Source organism: Canis lupus, chromosome 2 (genome assembly GCF_048164855.1).
Source record: "Canis lupus baileyi chromosome 2, mCanLup2.hap1, whole genome shotgun sequence".
Lineage (NCBI taxonomy): Eukaryota > Metazoa > Chordata > Mammalia > Carnivora > Canidae > Canis > Canis lupus.
Window position 1 is genome coordinate 49,750,708 of NC_132839.1, and position 8,728 is coordinate 49,759,435.

Consider the following 8,728-nt stretch of genomic DNA (forward strand, 5'->3'; position numbering starts at 1 on the left):
TTTCTTGCCCAGCAAGAATGGAGTGTCCATCCTCCGTGATTCTGTAGCACTTCAGTATAGTACTTCTCATACAGCGCTGTAATTATGTGCTTATATATCTGCTTCTCCCATTAGTCCCTGTTGTTCCTCAAAGATGCACATTATATCTTACTCATCTTTGGATCTGCTGCTTCCATTGCCTGACACTTATCAGGAGTCAGTTTAAGTGTTGGATAAACAAATTAATAAGGAAAGGACCTGATAGGAAATCAAAGCTAAATCAGGTTTGTCCAGGGCTCTGCTTTGTCAAGATAAAGATCTGGGATCTCCACTGCTGCTCCTTAGATGGGGGCAGGGTCCCAGATTCCCTCTCTCCCAATCACCAAAGATTAAATCTATGATTGGTATGATTTAATTCTGACTCCTGCTTTCTCCTCGTTCTGTGTATCAAATGCTCCAATTGGCTTTGGCCTCTTGAAAGTATTAGAAATTTCTCATTGGCCATGTTCTTAATTCCTTGCCTCCCCAATCTATTGCTTTACTGTTAGTCATTTAACTTTTTTTTTATACTTCTCTCCAATTTTAGTTGGCTCTTTTTTTTTTTTTTGTTGGCTCTTGAGAATGAAAGGAGACAAATATGTGCTCTGTGTACCCATATAAACTAGAAACTCCTAATTTTTAAAAAGGTAGATGGAGGACAGGGAGAACAGAAGATCTCTTCTCAAGGCATTCCACTTGAAAATGAAGGTCTAAAGTAATCTTTTGTGTCATATTTGCAAATCATGTGATGCAGTAGTTTAAAAAAAATCAATATAGGGGCACCTGGCTGGCTCAGGCAGTAGGGCATGGAACAAGTCTTGATCTTGGGGTCATGAGTTCGAGCTCCATGTTGTGGATAGAGATTACTTTACAAACATCACTGTAAACATCATGTGCTAATAGAAGCCCAGTGTCCATATGTAGGAGGCAGGGCAGACTAGCTCATTTCATTGTCCCCCAGCCGAATCTCACACGTCCAATGTGTTCACTTCAACAGGCATCATCCAAATGGAAATACACAGGATTCCTTGCTCCCTGAAAGGTCATAGCCTGGTGTCTGACAAGAGCAAGTTCAGCAACAGGCTCTGGTCAGGAAGCCTGGGACTGTACGGTGCTCTGGGAGTGCTGTCTGCTGGCTCGAAGCCCTCCAGGTACTTAATACTCAACACATTCTCCCACAGAAGTATTACTGTTCCCAGGAGTAAAGATAAGAATCCAGGAAGGGCCAAGGATGCTTTTCATCCATAAGGCCCTGGGAGAAATCCCTTCTCCCTGCGAGATGAGACTCCGAACACATATGGATGGAGAGGACAATCAGACTCTGATAATGAGTCCAATCAGGATCATAGTACGCTGATGAACACAGAAACCAGCCATACTCTTTGCCCATCTTCCTGAGATTTCAGCTGATACATTGCAGGAGCTGCTCCCTCCCCCAGGTGGGGCATCCATGCTTGCCTGCAAAAACCAGGGAGGTGAGGCCTCATTGCACTTCTATCTTGCTTTACAAAAGCTCAGCTTTTAAAATGCAGACATGCAAAACTGGGTAATAATTTACATTGTAAAACAGCTCCATTTACTTAAATGGCCTATGAAGATCATATCAGGCATGATTTGGGTTGTGAGAATGCCATCAAATCAAACTTTACACCAAAACATGAAATAGAAAGTAAAAGACAGCCCGGTCTCACCTAATGGGGCGGAAGCTCACGGTGAGAGAGCACAACAGAAACACAAAATATTGGAAATGTTTGCGACCGAGGTGCAAAGATTAAAATACATGCCTCGTTGGCTCTTCCGCACATGGGGTTGACAAGGTTTCTAAATCTGCCCTGGCATCCTCACCTGGCCGGTGACAGTGACGTTTTTACCTTTGGCCATCTCACCCTCCGAAATCTGGGGCAGCCTGCAACACTATCCCCAACTGGGGCAGTGGAGAAGCGAGCCCCCGCCAAGGGCCACAACCAGGTTATTGCCTGGAACATTCTCAGATGGCTGTTTAATGTTTTAAATCCACACTTAACCCTTGGGCCCCAGGCCTGCAGTGGTTCAAAGCAAGGGCACGGGAACAGCTTGAGCTGTTTGTGTTGCTACTTCGGGAGGATCGGATGAACGGATCACACCGCACACCACACCAGTCATACAATCTCAGCAGGAATTTATTCTGGGCTCCGTTTCACAGATACTAACACTCACCACTTGGTTTGGGGACTGGAAATAGCACGCCCTTTTTAGAACCTCCAAAGGCCTCCCAAGAAGCTCACCTCGAATAAAAAAACTGAGCCTCGTTTTGCAGCTTTGTCGATGACTGATCTGCAAACCTGCTTCCCTATCCTGATAAGATATTCTACTCATTTCCCGCCTTTAAGCATCTACCCCTCAGACCTAGAAAACACTGCCAGGTTCTCCTGTGAAATTAATGCCTTTCTCCCTCCATGATCCTACCAGGATTTGACCCTCATGAGAACAATGACACCATCTGTCTATTTTTACTTAGAGTTGTCTCTCCGGTACATAGCCCACTGCTTGACTCACGCCTCCTGCGACTGTACTACCACATGCTAAGACAAACTCAAAAGTCAGGATTTAAGCCAGTGTGGAACTGAGGCACAAATAAACAGATTCCCGAGACAGAAGTGATAGCCCAGGAACAAACCGAAGGATCTGTAAAAAGATGGTTCTGTAATTTAATCATTCTACAAATACACACTGAGGAAGTGTACATACCACACATGATAGTGGGAAAAAATGGTGAGTAATAAGTCAGGTGTGGTCCCTGCCCTAATGGAGCCACCAGTGAGTGGTGGGAAAGCAGACTTTAAATAATAGTTTTATTTGTAATAAGTGCTCAAAAGGGAGGGATTGATACTCATTGCTCCCTTTATTTGGAATTCTCTTCTTTCCCCCCAAGATATTAGCTTGTTTCTTCATTCAAGTCTCTTCACTGAATGTCACTTACATAGAACTGCCTCCTCAGACCACACTTTCCTAAATTTTAGTCCTGGTCAATCTCTACATTGACCCTTTTAAATTTTGTTGTTGTTGTTACACCTATCTTACCTAATAGTATGTTACATAATCCAGGGCTTGTTAATCGCCTGTCCCTGCCACCTGAGTGGAAGTCCCCTGGGAATAGGAGCATTGTTCAGCTTTCTATTCCCAGCCCCTGGAATGGTGCCTACCTAGTGGTAGGCACCAATCAAATATATAGTGAGTAAGTAAGTATCAGCATGATGCTTTTCCAATCAGCAGGAAAAGCACACATTAATCAGTAAATAACTTGGGGATAATTCATTTTCTGCATATCCCTTCATCATTCTACATTTATCAATAGGTTAAACTCCTTAATAAATGTATTAATGAATTATAAATGAAAAAAGAGAAGAAGGATGCCTGGATGGCTCAGTCAGTTAGGCAAATGCCTTTGGCTCAGGTCATAATCTCCAGGTCCTGGGATAGAGCCCTGCATGGAGCTCCCTGCTCAGCAGGGAGTCTGCTTCTCTCTCTCCCTCTGCCCCTCCACCTGGCTTGTGTGCACAATCTCTCAAATAAATAAATAGATAGATAGATAGATAGATAGATAATAAAATCTTTTTAAAAAGGAGGATGACAAATCATAAATGTTTAGCCAGAGAGTTTATCACACAGTGATTGCCATGTAACTACCACCCAGATGTCCAAAGAGAGCCTCATCAGCCCAACAGAGGCACCTCTCGGAACCCTGCTGGTTAGGGTGACTGGCCATCCCAGTTTGCTTGGAATTAACTCTGTTTTAACACTGAAAATCCTGTGTCGAGGTTGCTCAGCCCCAGGGAAATCAGGACGGTTGGCCACTGCATGTCCAGTTACCATGGTACTCTTCTGTCAAAATTACCCCTCTCCTGATATATAGACACCACAGATTAGCTTTGTCTGTTTTTGAACTTTCTATAAATGAAATCATGCAGTTCTTTTGTTATCTTTGTTTTACTCACATTTTGTATGAAGAAGGAACTCATTCATCTCACTGCTCTAAAATATTCCATTTATTTATTCATTCTACTACTGAGGGACATTTGGGTTGTTCTTAATTTGGGGCCCATTATAAACAAGGCTGCTGGGAGTATTCTTGAACATGTCGTGTTAGTCAACCTATGTGTACATTTCTTCTCGGCACATGTATTCGTAAGAATGGAACTACTGGATCATGGGCTGCAAGTGTATTCAGCTTTTGTGGAATACCAAATAGTTTTCCAAAGTGGTTGCACTAATTTATACTCTCACTGGGGATGTATGAGGAATCGAGTTTCTCCACAACTGACCAATATTTGGTATGGTTAATCCTTTTACCCATTCTTCTGAATGTGTAGGTAGTATCTTACTGTGGCTTTTATTTGCATTTTCCTAGTGTTTTTTTTTATACTTTTTTAATGATTTTTTAGAGAGAGAGATTGAGTGAATGAGAGAGGAAAGGAGGGCCAGAGGCAGAGGGATAATCTCAAACAGGCTTCACATTCAGCCTGGAGCCTGATGTGTGACTTGATCTCATGATCCTGAGATCATGAGCTGAGCCGAAACCAAGAGTCAGACACTCAGCGGACTACGCCACCCAAATGCCCCAGTTTTTATGTTTTTTAAGATGCCTGTTCAAATCCTTTGCTCATTTTTTATTGATTTTTTTGTTTTCTATTATTTCTTTAAAAAAAAAAAAGATTTTATTTATTTATTCATGAGAGACACAGGCAGAGGGAGAAGCAGGAAGCCCTTCCTCTCCGCAGGAAGCCTGACGCAGGACTCCATCTCATGACCCCAGGATCATGACTTGAGCCAAAGGCAGACACTCAACGACTGAGCCAGGGTCCCCCTATTTTCTATTGCTTCTAGTGATCTTTTCCTTATTCGTATATTCTCTCTAAATTCTGAATAGAAGTCTTTTTGCTGGTAATATGAATTAAAATATATTCTCCATATCTGTGATTTATAATTCCATTCTTTCAATAGTGTCCAATGTATCTATTTTTCCCTTAACAGGTAGTGCTTATATTTTCCCATTTAAGAAATCTTTGCCAAACTAAATAGTCCTGAAAATATTCTCCTATTTCTTCTATAGTTCATTTAGAATTGAGTTTTGTATGTGGGTTAGGGTATGGCTCGAGTTTTTGTTTCCTTTGTTATTTTTGTTGTTGCTGTTCATATAAAATTTCAGCTGATCTGGCATTCTCTTTTGAGCATCCTCTTTTCATTCTGTCAAAAATCAAGTACTTCAGTGCAAGGGTCTATCTCTGCACTCTTATTCTTGATCCAATTGTCTATACTCATACTAATTAATAACTTAATTACAATGCCTTTACAGTAAGTTTTAATATCTAATCAGAAATATTTCAAGTTTATCTGGCTACTTAAGGATCACTACATTTCCACACAAATTTCAAAATTCAGATTGTTCATTTCTACACACACACACACACACACACACATGCACAAGCCTGCTGGAATTTAGGTCAACATGGAAAAATTTGATAAATTTACATCAGTGACTCTTCTAATCCATGAAACAGAATACATCCTTCCAATTCTTAATTTTTATTAATGTTATTTTAATAATGTTCTTTCTATACTATAGAAATCTTGCCTATTAGTTTGGTTTTGGATATTTGAATTGTTTTGGATGTTCTTCTACATGGTATTATTTGTTTAATTCATTTCTTAAATTGTTGCTGGTATATGGGATTCAAATTTATTTTTGATATTAACCTTGTACCCAAAAAATTTGCTATATTCACTTGCTAATTTTAAGTTTGTAGATTTTAAATTTTTCTGTGTATACAATCATGTTGTCTGTGAATAACAGCTCTATTTATATTCCATTTTAATCCATGTACATTTACTTTAATAATGTATGTGTGTCTATATGCATTTTATTTAATAATAAATTGAATGGTCACAACCTCTTATACAAGATCGAACAGGAATGGAGAGAGAACAGTCATTGTTTTACTTCTAGTCTCTGGTAAAAATTGCAATAGTAGGTCATTAAATATGATGTTTGCTATTGGTATTTTGTAGACATTCTTTTTATCAGTTTAGGGAGGTTCCTTTTTATACATAGTCTGCTATTTTGTTTTTAAATTATAAATCAGGGTTAAATTTTGTCAAAATAGTTTTCTACAGTTATTGACATAATTATTTTATTTTTCTCCTTTATTATGTTAGTGGGAAAAATTATCAATAATGAATTGACTTCTGAGTTTTAAAACCAACCTTAAATTCTTGGAATAAGCTTAAAACTAGTCCTAATATATTATCTTTTCCTATATTCTTGATTTCAGTTTGGTATTTAATATTATTTACCTATATTGATAAGAGAAATTTACCTATAATTTTTATTTCTTAGAATGTCTGTCAGTTTTGGGACTCAAGGTTATACTGGTCTCATAATATTAATTAATTAATTATAATTATTAATTAGATAGTGTTCACTCTATCCTCTGAAAAATTATGTTGAAGAGTGTTGTGATCTTTTCTTTAATATTTAGAAATATTTATCAGTGAATACATCCAGCCTTGTCGCTTTCTTCAGAAGGTTGTGTGTGTGTGTGTGTAAATAAAAAATATTTTATTAATTTCCTAATTTTGTGGATCAAAAATCAGGCAAGGCACAGGAGAAACAGCTTTTCTCTACTCTGTGATGCATAAGAAAAAATGCAGCTATTATTTATAGTCAGAATTTTAGGACTAGGATTATCATTGAAGATAATCTAGTCTATCTGGTCTGGGAGCCAGCTTGTCTTGGAATTTTCTTTGTGGGAAGTTTTTTTTTTAATTATTTTTATTTTTTTATTTTTATTTTTTCTTTGTGGGAAGTTTTGTTTTGTTTTGTTTTAAACTCTACTTAAGGGCCAAATAACTTTTTGAGTCTTTGATTTGATGCTTTTCCTCAGTTTTATGGTTTTTTTCTCAGTATACCATCTTTTCAAATGTAGCTTCTGTCCTATGCTTTCCTATTTTTTTTTTCTTGTGCACCAATTATCCAAATATTAAATCTTTTTTTAAGGTTTTATTTATTTATTCATGAGAGACACAGAGCAAGAGAGAGAGAGAGAGGCAGAGACACAGGCAGAGGGAGAAGCAAGCTCCATGCAGGGAGCCTGACTTGGGATTCAATCCCAGGTCTCCAGGATCAGGCCCGGGGCCAAAGGCAGGCGCTAAACTGCTCAGCCACCAGGGCTGCCCCAAATATTAAATCTTATTAATGTAACCTGTATATCTAATAAAATCTTTTATGTACCTTGATGCTTTTTTGTCTCCATTATTTAGTCTGAATATTTTCCTTAATATTTTTTTTTTTATTTTTATAGAGAAGAAGAGGGTGGAGGGGCAGAGGGAGATGGAGAGAAAGAATCTTAAGCAGGCTCTACATCCAGCCAGGAGCCTGATGTGGCACTTGATCTCATGACCCTGAGATCATAACCTGAGCTGAAATCAGGAGTTGGGCACTTAACCACTGAGCCACCAGCTCTGTCTGAGCTGAGCTCAGTCTGAGCCACCCCAAGTCTGAATATTTTCTGTTGACCTATCTTCTAGTTCACTAATCCCCCTTTCTGCTGTGTCTAATTTACTGCTTAACTCAACTAATTAGCCTTTAGTTTTTACGTTTTCAGTTTGAGAATTTCATTAGTCTCTTAAAAAAAACACTAATGAAATCTTCCAGCTTGTCATTTATTCTGTCTTCTCTTTTGATTTTTAATGACCGTTTCTAATTCCTAGCATGTTCAGTCACTTTTTTATTCAGGGTCAAATATTATGTGCAGAAAATTATCAAGATCATATGAATCTCTGACTGACATCTTCCTCCATAGCGGGTTTATTTTTTCTTTACAGCAGCCTATTAAAATTGGGTCAAATCTCTTTAATCCAGTTTGGGATTGAGCGGTTTGAACAACAGTGTCAGTTTTTATGGAAGATGGTCTATTTCTAGCTTACATTTACTCCTAGGTTTTATTCCTGCTATGTTTCAAACTGGAAGTCTGGGGTGTTTACCACATATCCTTCTATTTTAACATCAGTCTTCCAAGCTCTATGAAGTTACCAAAATCTCTGCCTACACTTTCAGTCTCTTAGATGCCACTTTATACCCTGCTTTTTAGTCTCTTGGCTCTAAGCTGCTTTAGAATTAGCAAATGCCTCGATGGGAAAGATATCTATAATGTCAGGCTCACATTAATGTGTTACTCTTCTCTGTTGCTTTGATAGCTCTCCAGGCCTTCACACGGGATTGTCTGAACTGTGACTAGATTTTCTAGAATTTCTTGCTTCTTACCTTTTATTCAATAAAGGGGGATTTCAGCAACTAGATGATGTTATCTCAGTGACAGGTATTTCAGTGAGGAGAATGAAAAATCTAGAACATCTTAGAATGTATGCATGTCATAAAACAATTCAAAGAAAGAATATCATTAAGATTCTGAATGTTGGTGAACTTTTAATCAGTCAAAACCAACCTTAACTCCAATACCATTCCAGGCCTCAGAGATGAATGCAATTTAATCCTGAGCACTCTATATTATTTGGGGGAAGGAGGAATCCTTACATTGGAAATAAAACTAATAATGATTGAAAATGTCGAACACCAATAAAAAATAAATTAAAAAAAAAAGAAAAAGAAAATGTCTGAAGACTGTCACTTATACAAATGGGACAACAAATGGAAAATTCAATGTGAATGTTTGTT

General features: G+C 38.2%; 1 long non-coding RNA gene across 3 annotated transcripts in view; it reads right to left on the reverse strand.

The window, feature by feature from the left end:
* The window catches only part of LOC140617408 (uncharacterized), a 42,675-nt gene extending 34,260 nt beyond the window's left edge, over positions 1-8,415 (reverse strand). For 2 of the 3 annotated variants that reach the window (XR_012017640.1, XR_012017638.1), the window contains exon 1: positions 8,318-8,415. This is a non-coding gene — a long non-coding RNA (uncharacterized lncRNA). The remainder of the gene's footprint in view (positions 1-8,317) is intronic. The other variant, XR_012017643.1, reaches the window with a different exon arrangement.
* Positions 8,416-8,728: the final 313 nt, after the last annotated feature.